This window comes from Triticum dicoccoides, chromosome 5B, assembly GCF_002162155.2.
Source record: "Triticum dicoccoides isolate Atlit2015 ecotype Zavitan chromosome 5B, WEW_v2.0, whole genome shotgun sequence".
Classification (NCBI taxonomy): domain Eukaryota; kingdom Viridiplantae; phylum Streptophyta; class Magnoliopsida; order Poales; family Poaceae; genus Triticum; species Triticum dicoccoides.
The window spans coordinates 37,294,188-37,312,611 of NC_041389.1; positions in this window are offsets into that span (position 1 = coordinate 37,294,188).

Here is an 18,424-nt window from a genome sequence, read left to right on the forward strand (position 1 = left end):
ATGAACAGTAGATGATGGAGGGGTGACCGTGGAGGGGTGGTTGAACAGGACCCCATGGTGTGGAGGGCTGGATGAACAGTAGACGATGGAGGGCTGGATGAACAGTAGACGGTGGAGGTATGGTTGAACAATAGCCGGTGGAGTAGCGCGCGGTGGAGGCTGGATGAACAGGAGCCCGTGGAGGCTGGAGGAGGTCGACGGTAGCCCGTGGAGGCTGGAGGAGGTCGACGGTGGAGATGAACAATATCCCATGGAGAACCGTTTTGCGGTACGCCACACCCCTCCCGATGAATAGGACCCCCGTTTTGACCGTAGGAGGTCCGTTTCCTCCGTTTTGCGGTACGCCACACCCCTGCTGATGAACAGGACCCCCATTTCGACCGTAGGAGGTCCGTTTCCTCCGTTTTGCGGTACGCCACACCCCTCCCGATTAACAGGACCCCCGTTTCGACCGTAGGAGGTCCGTTTCCTCCGTTTTGTTGTACGCCACACCCCTCCCGATCAACAGGACCCCGTTCCGAACGTGGCCGGTCAAACACAAGGCCGTTTCCTCCGTTCTATGGTACGCCAGGCCTCGTTTCCATTGCTTGTTCCGTCCAAGCCGGTTGGATCCCACGCGTTCCGTTGCCTCCCGATGAACACGACGCATTCCGTTGCCTCCCCATGAACACAACGCATTCCGTTGCCTCCGCATGAACACGACGCATTCCGTTGCCTCCCCATGATCACCACGCATTTCGTTGCCTCCCCATGAACACAAGCCCTCGCCGTACGTATGTGCGACTAAGCGTTCGAGACCCCACCCGTATGTACACATACGTGGCCATATTTTCTTTCTTGCACCCTGGCCGCTGTACGTACGTGTACATGCTACGTGCGCGCCTCTACTATGACACGTGCGCGCCTCTACTATGACACGTGCGCGCCTCTACATTGACCAGTATGTACGTACACGTTCGCGACCAGGATGACAATGCTACGTATGCTTCGACTAGTTGGGTCCCGACTGTCAGGCACTTCCTTGCCCGCGAAGATGTAGCTGGTGGGTCCCAGCAGTCAGGGGGCGAATCATTTTTTTGCCCGGACGCACTTCCTTGCATGCGAAGGTGTAGCTGCTGGGTCCCAGCAGTCAGGGGGCGAATCATTTTTTTGCCCGGACGCACTTCCTTGCATGGGAAAGTGTAGCTGCTGGGTCCAAGCAGTCAGGGGGGCGAATCGTTTTTTTTACCCGGACGCACTTCCTTTCGTGCGAAGGTGTAGCTGGTGGGTCCCAACAGTCGGGGGGCGAATCGTTTTTTTCGGACGCACTTCCTTGCGTGCGAAGATGTAGCTGGTGGGTCCTAGCAGTCAGGGGGGCGAATCATTTTTTTTCCTGGACGCACTTCCTGGCGTGCAAAGATGTAGCTCGTGGGACCCAGCAGTCATGGGGCGAATCATTTTTTTCACGAAATATGATGGCCCGTCTGGTGAGTCCCTGCTGTCAGGTGGAGGAATAATTATTTTGCGCGTAATAAGGAGGCACTTCCTTGCGGCTGCCGTGGACCCAGCTGTCAGCCTCTCCACGTACAGTCCACGTCCGATGGAAGTCGTTCCTTGACCACGTTGACCACGCCGCGCCGAGAGCACCATGGCGGTGGACGATGGCGAGGCCTAGGAAGGGGACGACACGGAGCCGGGGAAGACGCGGCAGTGGATGCACACACGGAGAGGAGTACGAGGGGTCACTGGTTCGGCTGTGCTGCCATCACCGCAGAATAACAGGGGGTGTGGGTGAGGGGAGGGATGGCCTGGCCAGCGGTGGGAGTAGTAGGGGGCGGTGAGGCCTCCGCGGCAGCACAACCAGCCACGGGAGGCAGGAGCAGGCGGCACGACCGGCGCTGCTTTGGGCGGCTGGAGCAAGAAGACCAGAGGTTGAAGAAGCACGACGGCCGTTGGATGGACATTATACGGTCACTGCAGCTAGAATCGTTTATATTGACTAAGTTGACAAAGCCCTTGGTACGTCAACTTAGTAGGCCCATAGGTCAGGTTCCGAAACGGTGCGCCCCAGATGTCAGGGGGAGGAATCATTTTTTGGGCGGGTGAAGCTAGAATATCCGAAATTGAAGAAGAAGCACGGCATCCGTTGGATGGACATCCAACGGCCACTGCTGCTAGAACCGTGTGTTGACTATAAGTTAACAAAGCCTTGCATACGCGTCAACTCTATTTTCTAGGGGACGCGTCAACTTAGTAAGGCCAGAAGTGTGTGGCACAGAACTTATAGCCCATTTGAGATTTGTAAGAATGTGTATCCCATTTTTGAATTCTAATGGAATTTACTACAACCCATTTACAGTTTGTTAAAAGTACAACCCATTTCAACCAACCATTCAAAACAGAATTCAATAAAATTTCCCACATTTTGATGGGATCCGAATATTTTTATCCCAAAATTTCTAGTCAGATTAAATACAATTTCAATATAAATTTATATTACGTAAAAATCCAACGAAACATTGCGCTCGCATCAATTAATGAAATTAAAATTTTCAATATTCTAAAAATAATATTTTATAAAGTAATCACTGTTTGGTGCATTTTTTATAGTCACTACCTAGTTTTTATAATTACACCCCATTTATTATTTCTTAAAGCCCATTTTCTTGTTAAGCCTAATGCATCCCTCCTAGGAAAGATTTGCAGCCCAGCGGGGCGGAGAATAACAACTTGACCTTGCCTGGGTATTCCTCAAAAAAAAAGTATAGCTGGGCTAGCCATTTTCAGCTTGAAAAAAAATTAATATCTGGGCTGGATATCTGGCCTGGGCTAGACGAGCCACAGCCCGCCCAGTTAATACCTGCAGCAATGTTTTCGTTGTTGTTCAGAGGAAAAAAATTAATATCTGGGGTAAACATCGAAAAACTCTTCAGTGCTCACACCTCAAAAACACAAATACTGCTCGAGCTGCTTGGTCCCAGCTGTCAGCCGCTTCTTGTGCAATTCTCTCGTTTATTGACTACTCCCTCCTTTCCGGTTTATAATGCTCAATTCAAAAATCTCACCAATCAAGGTAGATGGCGAGTGGTGGAATACTTTTTGTAGTTTTGCAAAAGCACCTAATTAATGCTCTTGTTATCCTAAAAAAATTATGTTTATCAATGCATTAATTGCAATGCATGCATGCATAAAGTACATGCATTGGTTAATTTTCTCTTAATACTTGCATGCAATGATTTAATGCACCTTGGAATCTGAACATGTGATGGAAAACAACCAAATTGAGCCTTATAAAATGGAAAAACTAAAATTTTGAGATAAGCCCTATAAACCGGAAAGGAGGGAGTACATAGGTTGACAATGGTGTGGGACCATGATGTCAGGAAACCAGGAGGAAGCAAAATAAACTATATATATATATAATAAGGAGGCACTTGCATACGTGAGGCTATGGACCTGGTGGGTCCCCATTTTCATCCTATCCAAGTAAAGTCATCTCTTCGCCCGCGCGCGCTTTCTGCCTGAAACAGTCAGCGCCGGCCGCCCCGCTTCCCGGTGCAGGCGATTGCTCCGCCTTCAAACGGCACAAGTGCCGTCCGTCCGTCCATCTGCCGCACAGATTCATGATACACGGTTGCCGAGGCGACTACTCCGGCGCCACACGTCTGTCCCTCCGCCCGCCCACCATTGCTATATAAACTACTGCGTCGGCCATAGCCGCAGTCATCCGCATCCGTTCCCTTTCTCCTGTCCACACCACTACTGCCCACCATGGCTTCCTCGCGCTCCAGCGCTCTTCGGGACGGGCGGACGACGGACCACAAGGAGATGGCAGCCATTGCTGCCGACCGGCTGGCTGGCAAGCAGCCGGAGGACGACGACGTCCCAATGGAGAACATGGTAGTCGACGATCCGGCGCCAACCCCCTCCTCCGCGCCATCCTCACCGGTGCATTGCACCATGACCATCGGCGAGGCCCGTGCCCAATATATGGACAGGGTGAGGCAGATGCATGAGGAGCAGTTCCGGGAGGCGCAGGCCGACGCCGCCTACAACCACCATCTCCTCCAGGATCACCTACAGACGGAGGAGCAGATCGCCGCGGAGCGGGCGGAGCAGGGGGCGCTGCTCGACTCGTACCGCTCCGCCCGCAAGGGCCACCTCGAGCGCTGGCAGTACCACATGCGGGTGGTGGAGGCTGCGGCCGCCTACAAAGAGGCTAGCAAAGAGGGCGATGAAGCGGGCGAGGCACTGTCTGGCGAGACCGAGGACGAGGCAGAGGACAATGCCGGCTCCGACGAGTCCCCGCTCCGCTGGCGTCGACGACGCCCTGCTCCGTCGAGGCCCCATGGTGCCAACGGGGCAGAGGACACCGCCGGCTCCGCCGAGGCCCCGCCCCGCCAACAACGAGGCAGAGGACATCGCCGGCTCAGCCGAGGCCCCACCTTGCCGGCAACGTGGGGGAGGATTTCCACCGCTCCGCTGAGGCGCCGCCCGCCGGAAACGAGACAGAGGATATCGCCGCCTCCGCCGAGACCCCGCCCTGCTGCCAACGAGGCCGCGCCACACAGAAAACGAGGAAGAGTAGAATAGGGTAGGTCGCCGCCGCTCGGGTCCAAGTAAGGGATGCTACCCTCCGGTTGAAGCCAAGCTAGGCGGGTTGACCATTGACGGCCGGTTAGCTTCTTGGCGGCGACGTGGAGTCGGAGAGCTGCGCTGGAGAAGAACGCTACTTCTACTTAACTGCTGGTGCAGTTGGCTGACTGACACATGGGCCCAACAGGCCACATGTCAGTTATGCAACTGCACCTGCAGTTAAGTCACTGAAGCTTCTGTTCGGCTCAGCGGGACACAGGTGGGTAGCTTCGGTTAATTAATTATACCTCCAGTGCACCCCTTTTTAGTTTTTTTAGAAAAGGAGGATGACCCCCGGCCTCTGCATCTGGGAGATGCATGCAGCCACAAACACCCCTTTTTAGTTGAAGAATGTATGAAATGTAATGAAATCCGGCATGTTTATATGAAATCCGATCGTGTATGAATTTATTTATTTCGATTAGTTCGAATTCCTGTATCACTGGCATTGGATGAACATGCAAAACAATACGTACTAGCATTATTCCCAGGGTGATCACCACGTTTGCAGCAGTTTCACATGTACTCCCTCCGGTCCTTTCTAGTCCGCATACAAGTTTTGTCTGCAGTCAAAGTATCTCTACTCTGACCAATCTTATACAAAAAAGTATGCACTTTCACAATGTGCGAAGTAAAAATGAACAGAAGGAGTACAAAGAGTTTGAACAGCTTTTTAGCGTTTCTATACATTGCAATCAAACACACAGGCCTGGAAATTCATAGAGAACATTCAAAACAATCGATGATTATGCATCTCAGCGACTCACATGTCGGAGGCAATATTTACTTCACAACTAAAGAATAAAGAAAAAAATTGATCGCCGCTGCTGACAGCAAAGGGCGTCCCATTCGAAAATATCAAACGCATATCTTGCTAAAATCAATGAGCAAAATTTGACAAGGTTGTCCCATTTCAAAATATCAAATGCCTACGATAGTGGAATGGGCAGGGTTTGCCATCAGTTTGGACATTTACATGGCACCTCGTGCTAAATAAATGAGCTATTCTTTTTGTGCGGTTCCACGAAAATCAACCAAATTCGCGCGTAGCTTGTATGATTTCGCCCTTATATGTTGCAACGCCTTGAACTTATGGGCACCTCCTTTCTTGTGGTGGAAATGAATGATTCGATGTATTCATGAACATTTTGTGCAGTTCCCGTTGAAATCAAGCTGAGCACCCCTGTTTGCACAAATACAAAAAAGTGATTAGTATAAAGCAAACTGTACTATGAATTGACAGTTTCAATAGGCACATACATGGTCCATGTAGAGCACACTTTTAGAAAAATGGAACTCACCAGAAAGAATCCTAGAACAACATTGTACTCGCGCATCACAGCAAAAAAATGGAGATTCATCAGTCCTTCTGAGCTGAAGTTAGTTTGGTCTTGTGGGGAGTAATGTAACCATCCTTCAACTGCTCCTTCTGATGAGAAGATAGACAGGGCTTCTTCATCCTAGGATAATCAGAACTAGTCACTTCACGTACTCCATATTCTTCTTCAGAGGAAGATGATCCCTGTTTGCTCGAAAAAAAGGAAAGGAAATATTTAAAACAACACACATGAAGCACTTCTCAAGGACAATACCACTTTTTCATGACATGTCTAAACAGTAGCACAACACCAATAGAGATGACAAAGCTCAATCATATGGATGAAATCAGTGGGTGAGTACCAACATTTGTCAGGAGGCTGATTGTGTAGAGCATACAGATGAAGCACTTCTCGGGAACCATCTGTTGCTATCTACGGGGGTGTCCATGCTTACTATATACTCCTCCATTAGTTTAATGTTTCCAACATCTTCTTGTGCAGTTCCACTAAAATATATGGTATCTTCAAAGAAGATCCCTGTATGCACAAGTAGAGATAATTACGTATGGCATCAAATCAGTGGCAAAACAATTGCTCGTTCCAGCCATAGCAATAAATTAAGATGCAAAACTATAGTTCTAGTGCTTCATTACAGCACCGGGAGTTGATTTTTGTTTTTCTTCCGCTTGTTCTTCCCCTTCATCACTTGGTTCAATAACAGACAAGCTTCGCCTTCAATGTAAGATTTGGCATGTCAATTAGGGAGCACAAGTATAGTACTAAACTTAATTTTCTAATGAAAGTGGCAAAATACAGGCCAGCAGTTGTGAAATATCCTTATCTTACCTCAATGGGATATTACGGTGCACATACAGATTGGAAGTCTTGTCTCCATTTGTGCAGTTCACTAAAATCAAGCAACATTATCGTACAAGTAGCACAAGATATGAAAGCACACTGCAGAATCATGTGAAAGAAGGCTAGTACTGACCTCTCATGATGCGGAATTCAAACAACTCACAAGAAGAAGATCTGAACCAAATTCGCCTTAACGGATAGGAAGTAAGATCTCCTCTTATGCATTTCCACTAAGATCAAGCAATCAAGCAACGTTGTCGGTGTGACATTTTGGTTGAACTACACAAAACACTCTTAAAACAAAAGTGTTTTGTGCAGTGCAACAAAAGGTCACAATGGCAACGAGGTGAAGTAGATAACCCTGTTTACACAGAGGTGCAAAGGAAACAATTTGTGGTCAATAACAGTGGATGACATAGAAGCCAACAAAAAGAAGCATCTACCTTATCTAAATGGGAAAGAAAGCAAGACAGCAGCATTTCTCAAACGGTGGCATTGATTAATATTAACATAGAGATTATATTAACAATAAAATTCGTTAAACATGTAATTTGCTTTTAACTGTGGCATTGCATCAATTTTCCAGCGCATTATTAGAGGGTGTTTGTTTATAGGGACATTTTGGTGTAGGGACTAAAAAACTCCGTGTCAGTCACATCTAAACCAAACAGGAGGGACTTTTCGGGACTAAAAGTGGGCATTTGGGACTAAAGAAAGAAGACCTCGAGGGAGTCTTTTTGGGACTTTTTCCAACAGTTGCCCCTGCCACGCATCGCACCTTGTTTCTATTAGTTCGTTACTAGGGGTAACATGGTCTTTTATCATGTCATTTAATAACCTCTAGTCCATGTTTAGTCCCTGGAACCAAGCAGGTAGGGACTAGGGAGTTTTTAACCAAACAGGGCCTTAGATTAACAACAACTAATGAGTTGCACGGGACAGTGGACGCACCAGCACCATGTGCATCTACCGATGTACTGTGGTCATGCACAGTCTGTTGCAACAAAGAACAAACAACCAAGGAGCATATTTGTGTTGGTCCCAGTTTTGTTATCTTTAGACACCTTTCCCTATGTGAGCGCAGCAAATCTAGTCCTACTCAAACTCTACAGCCTTGTCCCTTCCTTTCCTTTTTGACCTAGTACTTTCGCCCCTTCCTTTCCTCTTTGAACCACGTCCTAGATTTATGCGATACAACTTTCCCCACTACTTTCCCCCATTCCTTTCCTCTTTGAACCATGTCCTAGATTCATGCTATACAACTTTCCCCCTTCATTTCCTCTTTGAACCATGTCCTAGATTCATGTTATATGCAACTTTTCCCACTACTTCCCCCCACTCCTTTCCTCTTTGAACCACATCCTAGATTCATGGTATACATGCAGCTAGAGCAATGCATGTGGAGTAAGTAAAATATACCTTAAGGTTCTTGGGGCGTGGTTCGGTGGGCGACGGGACGACAGCGAAGAAGAAGGGGTCGGAGGCCCTCCCGCGACGCCGCTGGGTGGAAAGTGAATAGCAGCGCTGGTAGTGGATTCCCTTCCTCGCCAACGGCGACAGCGTTAAGCCTCCTTCCCTTCCCAGCGGACAGATCCTGCCGGCTCTTTGAGCAGCAGTGACGGGAGAGAGAGGCCAGATCTGGAGGGCGAGAGAGTGTGAAGAGAGCAACTACAAGCGCTGAGGCTCCAGCGGGAGAGGGCGAGAGAGTGTGAAGAGAGCAACTACAAGCGCTGAGGCTCCAGCGTGTATATATATACTGGAGAGAGTGTGTGAAGCATGCAAACCCTAGAAAACATTTTGACCAGTCAAAGAATCCTCCTGGAAAAAATTATGCTCAAGTGTAGTTATCGAACCCGAGACCTCAAGTTTGATGAGCGAACAGGCTAACCAGCTACACAACCCTCCCGTTATGTTCAACGAGAGGAAAATAACCTTTTATACATTCATGCATTCGTGTGACAGGCATGCCGTGTTTTTTGTGTGTGTGGGAGTCATTAGGATTTCAATCATAATTGTGTCATGTGGCTTTGGTGGTAAGACTATCCGCAGTGGTGCAGAAATAATGCAGCCTTAGTCACCTTACCTCTCTCCATGTAGTACGTTGGGTCCCACCAGTCAGAGGGTGAAATAAACAAATTAATAAGATAAATTAAAAGCGCCAGTAGTGTATCTTACTACCTCACACATCTCGCTACTGCTCGGGAACACTGTCCAATTGATGCCTCTGTTTGCTCACGTACTATTTTAAGTGGATCCTCATTATAACATGCACACAAATTTTGGGCACTTGTATTCGACTTAAGTCAGTGTGCCACCGTATCTCGTATACTTACTACTCCCTCCATCTAGGTGTAATAAGTCACGTTAGAAGGTGCAACGGGACCAAGGTGCATGCGTGTGCGTGTGTGTGTTTAACAACATGTGTGTGTTAGAGAGTGCGACAGATCGACCTACTCCTACAGAGATATGGTGTGTAGTGTACGATTTTAGCCGCGAGAGTCGGTGCATCCTCTCGTTTTCGGGCGTGTCCGGTAGGGACATGCGGACAGCTGCCATGCCCGCTCCTGACCAGCCTGGCCCACCCAAAGCCCCTTTGAGGGAGTCCTGGATTAGGGGGTGTCCGGATGGCCGGACTATGACCTTTGGCCAGACTCCCGGACTATGAAGATACAAGATTGAAGACTCCGTCCCGTGTCCGGATGGGACTTCCCTTGGCATGGAAGGCAAGCTTGGCGATACGGATATGTAGATCTCCTCCCATTGTAACCGACTCTGTGTAACCCTAGCCCTCTCCGGTGTCTATATAAACCGGAGGGTTTTAGTCCATAGGACGAACAACAATCATACCATAGGCTAGCTTCTAGGGTTTAGCCTCTCTGATCTCATGGTAGATCTACCCTTGTACTACCCATATCATCAATATTAATCAAGCAGGAGTAGGGTTTTACCTCCGTCGAGAGGGCCCGAACCTGGGTAAAAACATCGTGTCCCTTGTCTCCTGTTACCATCCGCCTAGACGCACAGTTCGGGACCCCCTACCCGAGATCCGCCAGTTTTGACACCGACATTGGTGCTTTCATTGAGAGTTCCTCTGTGTCGTCACCTTTAGGCCCGATGGCTTCTTCGATCATCAACAACGACGTGGTCCAGGGTGAGACTTTTCTCCCAGGGCAGATCTTCGTATTCGGTGTCTTTGCACTGCGGGCCAATTCACTTGGCCATCTGGAGCAGATCGAAAGCTACGCCCCTGGCCATCAGGTTAGATTTGGAAGTTTGAGCTACACTGCTGACATCTGCGGAGACTTGATCTTCGACGGATTCGAGCCGTGGCTGAGCGCGCCGCACTATCATGAGGGGCATGATCTAGCTCTGCCGCCGGACAGTGTCTCGAAGGCCGCTCAGGTGTCCGCTCCGACCCTTAGCTCGGAATTGACTGCGCCAATCGAGGACGGATGGTTGGACACTGCCTCGGGGGCTGCAATCTCTACGGCGATCGAGCCAAACACCAGTCTTGTCCTTCGTGAAGCTCGTGACTCCAAGGTGCCGGACTCCTTTCCGGACTCCGAATCTTCCACACCCCTTCCAATCAAACCCAATTGGGCTTCGATCATGGAGTTCACCGCCATGGACATATTTCAGCACTCGCCCTTTGGCGACATCTCGAATTCACTAAAGTCTCTCTCTTTATCAGGAGAGCCCTGGCCGGACTATGGTCAGCAAGGTTGGGATGCGGACGACGAAGAAATTCAAAGCCCACCCACCACCCACTTCGTAGCCATTGTCGATGATTTAACCGACATGCTCGACTTCGACTCCGAAGACATCGACGGTATGGATGCCGATGAAGGAGACGACCAAGAACCAGCACCTATAGGGCACTGGAAAGCCACCTCGTCATATGACATATACATGGTGGACACCCCAAAAGAAGGGGATGGCGATGGAACAACGGAGGATGACCCCTCCAAGAAACAGCCTAAGCGCCGGCATCAGCGCCGCCGCTCTAAATCCCGCCACAGCAAAAACAACGATTCCGGCACCGGAGACAATAACACCCCAGACAGTGCCGAAGACAACCACCTCCAGCAGGATTCAGCGCAAGAGGATGGAGAAGCCAACCCTCATGAGAGAGCGGCAGACAGAGAGGTCAAGGACGATAATTACATGCCTTCCTCCGAAGACGAAGCAAGCCTCGACGACGATGAATTTGTCGTACCTGAGGATCCTGTCGAACAAGAGCGTTTCAAACGCAGGCTTATGGCCACGGCAAGCAGCCTCAAGAAAAAACAGCAGCAGCTTGGAGCTGACCAAGACTTGCTAGCCGACTGATAGACTGAAGTCCTTGCGGCCGAAGAGTATGAACTCGAATGCCCCTTCAAGAGCTACCCAAAGCGTAGGCTGCTACCCCGACTAGAGGGGAAGCAACTAAACCTACATCACCAGCGTGTGACGCGGCCAACCGGCCACCTCGTGACCGTGACAGAGAGGCCTCTCGGCCATCAACTCAAGCCGCACTCTGGCGCCGCTCAAAAAGTACCAAGGCACGGGGAAACGTGCCAGACCTGCGAGGCATATTGGAGGACAAGGCAAGGCAAACAAGATCGATCTATGGATCGCGTGGGCGCCCCACGACACGTGACGATAACCATCACGCCGGATATGGCAAATACGGCCAGGCCGAACACAACAGACAAAGCTCATCCGAGCTACGTCGTGATATAGCCCAGTACAGAGGCGCCACACACCCACTATGCTTCACAGATGAAGTAATGGATCATCAAATCCCCGAGGGTTTTTAACCCGTAAACATCGAATCATACGATGGCACAACAGATCCTGCGGTATGGATCGAGGATTATCTCCTTCATATCCACATGGCCCGCAGTGATGATCTACATTCTATCAAATACCTCCCACTCAAGCTTAAAGGACCAGCTCGACATTGGCTTAACAGCTTGCCAGCAGAGTCAATTGGTTGCTGGGAGGACCTGGAATCCGCATTCCTTGACAATTTCCAGGGCACCTATGTGCGACCACCACACGCGGATGACCTAAGCCACATAATTCAGCAGCTAGAGGAATCGGCCAGACAATTCTGGACACGGTTCCTAACCAAGAAAAATCAAATAGTCGACCGTCCGGATGCAGAGGCCCTCGCAGCCTTCAAGCATAACATCCGAGACGAATGGCTTGCCCGACACCTAGGACAGGAAAAGCTGAAATCCATGGCAGCCCTCACGACACTCATGACCCGCTTTTGCGCGGGAGAAGACAGCTGGCTAGCTCGTAGCAATAACATGACGAAGAGCCTTGGTAATTTGGATACCAAGGACAACAATGGCAGGTCGCATCGTAACAAGCACAAGCGCCGCATTAACGGCGACAATACTGAGGATACAACAGTTAATGCCGGATTCAGAGGCTCTAAACCCGGTCAGCGGAAAAAGCCATTCAAAAGAAATACTCCGGGCCCGTCTAGTTTAGACCGGATACTCGATCGCTCGTGCCAGATACACGGCACCCCCGAACAACCAGCCAATCACACCAACAAGGATTGTTGGGTGTTCAAGCAGGCAGGCAAGTTAAGTGCCGAAAACAGATACAAGGGGCTGCATAGCAATGACGAGGAGGAGCCCCGGCCGCCGAACAACAGAGGACAGAAGGGCTTTCCCCCACAAGTGCGGACGGTGAACATGATATACGCAACCCACATCCTCAAAAGGGAACAGAAGCGTGCGCTCAGGGACGTATATGCGTTGGAGCCAGTCGCCCCAAAGTTCAACCCATGGTCCTCCTGCCCGATCACTTTTGATCGAAGGGACCACGCCACTAGCATTCGTCACCGCGGATTCACCGCATTGGTCCTAGACCCAATCATTGACGGATTTCACCTCACTAGAGTCCTCATGGATGCCGGCAGCAGCCTGAACCTGCTTTATCAGGATACAGTGCAGAAAATGGGCATAGATCCCTCAAGGATTAAACCCACAAAGACGACCTTTAAAGGCGTCATACCAGGTGTAGAGGCCAGTTGTACAGGCTCAGTTACACTCGAAGTGGTCTTCGGATCCACGGATAATTTCCAAAGTGAGGAGTTAATCTTCGACATAGTCCCGTTCCACAGTGGCTATCACGCCCTGCTCGGACGAACCGCATTTGCAAAGTTCAATGCGGTGCCGCACTACGCATATCTCAAGCTCAAGATGCCAGGCCCTCGCATAGTCATTACGGTCAATGGAAACACCGAACGCTCTCTCCGAACAGAGGAGCACACGGCGGCCGTGGCGGCGGAAGTACAAAGTAGCCTCTCAAGGCAATTCTCCAGTCTGGCTGTCAAGCGTCCGGACACCGTCAAGCGCACCCGGAGTAACCTACAACAAGACCGTCTGGCACGTTCCGAGCTAGCATAGTAGTGCGGCCCCAACCCCAGCCCTCGCGAGATTGCGAAACCAGTACCACGCATACATAATTACGCTATGGAAATACCATGGGCATAAGGGGAGGGGCACAACCACGACACGCCCAGAATGCGGCTCAACTGCACTAGGGGCTCCCGATTTTTTCATTTCTTTTTTTTACTTACAGGACTCCACTATTCGGAAGGCCTATCCAGCAGTACAATTGCTGAACACACGATGCAACAGCCAGGGAGACAACAAGCCACGTCGAATGTCCAGGTGGTCTCTATAACGAGCTAAATACCTGTCTTACTTAAAGTCTCACAGCTTGCCCCTGGAGGGGGACATATCAAATAATCACATCTCCTTCTTATCGCACTATTTGTATCGTTCTGCTTTCATAGCATCCCTTTAATAAACAATACATAGCTCTTGTCTATTATTGCATTCATTTTTTATGTACATATGTTCAGTTATGACATTATGCAACCGTACACTTTGGTACGACCAATACACCAGGGGCTTAAGTTCCCCAGAAAACGGTGTGAGAAGACCGAACACTCTCATGAGTACGGCACCCTGAACTTATAGCATTATATGCATCGGCTCCGAATCATGTCTTGGGTCAATAGTTGGGTTTGCCCGGCTCCCATGTTTTGGTACCTTACGTTCCGCTATATCGGCTAAGGTAGCGCTGGGAGAACTACTGCGATTGTGCCCCAGTTGAGCTGGGTTAACAACTCAGTAGAGAAAGCTAAGACTGACCGTCATGATAGGGCGAGAGTCGGTCGCTGTTCGAGAGGTTTTTCGAGTCCTTGAAGACTTATGCCGCTTAGAGCAAGGAGCTGGCTTTGTCCGGCCTAGGCGTGGATAGCGCCCCGAACTCGATCTTCTGAATACTAGGGGCTTCGCCAAAATTTAAAATTATAGAATTCTATGGCTAAGTGAGAGTGATAAAGCATTATAAGTCCGATTGCCTTGTTCGTTGTGTTGAGCGCCTCCCTCAAAGGACCCAAGAATGGGAACAAGAGCGCTCAGGTTTATCCCGAACACCCCAGCACTCGTGGCATGGGGGCAGAAGCCGACGACTTGCATCTCTCAGATTTAATAAACGGCCGCACAGAAGGTAATATTTTAAATTCAAAAAGCGTTGCTTAGCGCATATGAACAAGTTTTCAGTGCATAGGATAAAAACACGAGCGAGTTTACTCAAAAATTAAATCCTTGGAACATTCGTTCGCCACAAGGAAGGCACCCTTCAGGACACCCTCGTAGTACATCTCGGGCCTGCGATGCTCCTTCCCCTCCGGTGGTCCTTCCGTCACCAGCTTCTCAGCATCCAGCTTGCCCCAGTGCACTTTGGCATGGGCAAGGGCCCTATGGGCGCCTTCGATGCATACGGAGCGCTTGATGACTTCAAGCCACAGACAGGCATCCACCAGCCGCCTCACCAGCGCAAAGTAGCTCTCAGGCATGACCTCCCCAGGCCATAGCCGGCCTATAAGGCCCTTCATGGCCTGTTCGGCCACCTTATGGAGCTCGACCAGCTGCTTCAGCTGGTCGCTCAAGGGCACTGGGTGTCCGGCCTCAGCATACTGGGACCAGAACACCTTCTCCGTCGAGCTCCCTTCTTCGGCTCGGTAGAATGCGGCGGCGTTGGACACACTGCGGGGCAGATCTGTGAATGCTCCTGGAGAGCTCCATATTCGGGTAAGTAACACGTAATTCACTTTCACATGCTTGCTTTGCATAAAGAATGCCTTACCCGCCACTCTCTTTTTCATCGCCTCAATCTCCTGGAGGGCTTTTTGGGCTTCGGCCTTGGCAGATTTGGCGCTTTCAAGTGCCGAGGCAAGCTCGGACTCGCGAGTCTTTGAGTCAAGCTCTAAACTCTCGTGTTTTTTCACGAGAGCATTGAGCTCTTGCCGCACCTCCGCCACCCGCACCTCTTGTTTCTCTCGCTCGGTGCGCTCCATGGCTGCATTGTCTTTGGCCTTGGACAGCACTTCCTTCAGGGTCGCCACCTCGGTTGTGGCCCCTATAACATTCACGTTGGTCCTGTCATTATTTGCAACCAGGTATTTTTATATATACTTATGTAAGGTACTACCTACCTTCCTTGTCCTCGAGCTGCTTCTTGGCAAGCCCGAGATCGTTCTCGGACCGCTCAAGGCTCTACTTCAATGCATCGACCTCCACACTCAGTGCGGCAGAGGTCAGCAGCGCAGCCTGCATTCCCATATTGACATATTTATGTTAGACTCCTGCGTATATCTTTTTAGATCCTCAGTCCGGTTTTTCTTTCCGAACACCAAACTGAGCATCAGGGGCTACTGTCTATGCGGTAACATTTTTACATGTTTTAAATACATACCTCAAAGCCTGTTAAAAGGCTGGCACAGGCTTCTGTCAGCCCGCTTTTGGCGGACTGAACCTTCTGGATCACCGCACTCATAATAGTACGGTGCTCCTCGTCGATGGAGGTGCCGTTAAGCACCTCCAGCAAATTGTCTGGCGCCTCTGGTTGGACGGAGGCCGCCGGCGTCGTAGGCTTGCCCTTCTTACAAAGGGGCCGCCTGCCGGACTCCGGAACCGCTGAAGGTTCCGATACGGTGTTCGGCTCAGGGCCGGATTTAGATCCCTCCAGGGTTTTATCCCCTTTGGGCCTGGAGTCCGGGAGGTCGCCTTGCTGCGCCTCCAGGACCACCTTCTCCTGGCTTAGCCCCTTTTGGGACTCCACCTCGGCTTCGTCCATAGGGCGGGGGGAGGTAGCCGTCGGGAGTGAAAGACTATTCACATCCGACGAATCCAGGGAGCCGCTCGATGAATCGTCAAGCTGAGCCTTGGGCAGGCTGCATGATTATATTCGGCGTCAGAAGGTACTGTGCAAATAAAGGAATGCCATGAATTATTCTGGTATCCGGATACTTACGATTTGGCCAGGGGCTTGGCCCTGGACGGCTACTTCTCTCCGCCGTCGTCGGCGTCGGAGGCGTAGTCCGGGAGAAGGGTCTTCCCCTTCTTGGACCCTCCGGCCTCCCCAGTTGGGGCGGCCTTCCTTTTCTTTCCTCCCTCCGCTGGAGGGGGAGAGGCTTCTTCTTCCTCCTCCTCGTCTTCGGAGGAGGAGTGCGCTTTGGAGTAGTCGGGCGATGAGTCCGACACCACCAGGCGCCGGGAGCTCCTTCGAGTTCCCGTGGCCTTCTTCTTGGCCTTCTTCTCCGGCACCACATGAGGTGCCGGGACCAGCAGCTTCATCAAGCGTGCATCTGCTGGGCCTTCGGGCAAAGGAGCCGGACAGTCGATCTGTCCGGCCTTCTTCTGCCAGTCCTGTTAAAGGAATGGAAGTTTAGATCCCGCATAGAGTCAAACTATGAAAAACAAGTACCCTGTAATGGGTAAACTAAGCTTACCGCGCTGGCTTGGCGCTTCGCGTAGAATCCGCGATCCTCGATAAAGGGAGGATGAACCTCGGAGCTCTTGAAAAGCACCTTCCAGGCATCTTCATGCGTTGTGTTGAAGAGCCTGGACAAAGTTTGGTGCTGGGCCGGGTCGAATTCCCACAAATTAAAAGCCCGTCGTTGACACGGGAGGATCCGGTGGAAGAGCATGACCTGGACTACGGTGACAAGTTTAACCTTCCTGTCGATCAGGTCTTTGACGTAGGTTTGGAGTCCGATCACCTCTGCCGAATTACCCCATGATAGGCCCGTCTCTTTCCATGAGGTGAGCCGTGTGGGGATGCCAGATCGGAATTCGGGGGCCGCTGCCCATTCAGGGCCACGCGGCTCGGTGATGTAGAACCACCCCGATTGCCACCCTTTGATGGTTTCCACAAAGGCGCCCTTGAGCCATGTGACGTTGGCCATCTTGCCCACCATGGCGCCTCCGCACTTTGCTTGCCGGCCGCCCACAACCTTCGGCTTGACATTGAAGGTCTTTAGCCATAAGCCAAAGTGGGATTTTATGCGGAGGAAGACCTCGCACACGACAATAAACGCCGAGATGTTGAGGATGAAGTTCGGGGCTAGATCGTGGAAATCCAGGCCGTAGTAGAACATGAGCCCCCGGACAAATGGGTGAAGAGGGAAGCCCAGTCCATGGAGGAAATGGGGGAGGAACACCACCCTCTCATGGGGCCTGGGGGTGGGGATGAGCTGCCCCTCATCTGGGAGCCGGTGCGCAATGTCGTAAGACAGGTATCCGGCCTTCCTCAACTTTTTGATGTGCCTCTCCGTGACGGAGGAGGCCATCCACCTGCCTCCCGCTCCGGACATGATTGGAGAAGGTTGAGGTGGGAAGTGCATACTTGGGCGCTTGAGCTCGAGTGCGCATGAATGGATAAGCGAAGGAGGAGGAAGGCGTAGATGGAAAGGGTGGATTCTTATCCCCTTATATGGGTGGCCGAAACTATGTGCCCCCACCAGCCTAGTAAAACTCGCTTATCTCCCAAGCGCTGTGATTAATGGTGTGGCTGGGTTACCCACGCCCGTACTGATGAGAATCCCGGAATAAGGGGACACGATCTCTGCTTTGACAAGACGTGCCAAGGAAACCGCCTCGCTAAATGTGCTGAGGTGGGACAGTAAAACGATTTGAATAAAGGATTGGATGTGGCATGATGTCACGCTACGGAATACATCAGCAGATTAGATTTGTGCGAATATTATTCTCTCTATGGTGGTATGTGGAAATTATTTTGCAGAGTCGGATACTATCCTTGTGTTCAACATCTTCTATGAAGTATTCGGAGGAGGAACCCGCCTTGCAATGCCGAAGATAATTTGCGCGCCGGACTCGTCGTCATTGAAGCCTGGTTCAGGGGCTACTGAGGGAGTCCTGGATTAGGGGGTGTCCGGATGGCCGGACTATGACCTTTGGTCGGACTCCCGGACTATGAAGATACAAGATTGAAGACTTCGTCCCGTGTCCGGATGGGACTTTCCTTGGCGTGGAAGGCAAGCTTGGCGATACAGATATGTAGATCTCCTCCCATTGTAACCGACTCTGTGTAACCCTAGCCCTCTCCGGTGTCTATATAAACCGGAGGGTTTTAGTCCGTAGGACGAACAACAATCATACCATAGGCTAGCTTCTAGGGTTTAGCCTCTCTGATCTCGTGGTAGATCTACTCTTGTACTACCCATACCATCAATATTAATCAAGCAGGAGTAGGGTTTTACCTCCATCGAGAGGGCCCGAACCTGGGTAAAAACATCGTGTCCCTTGTCTCCTGTT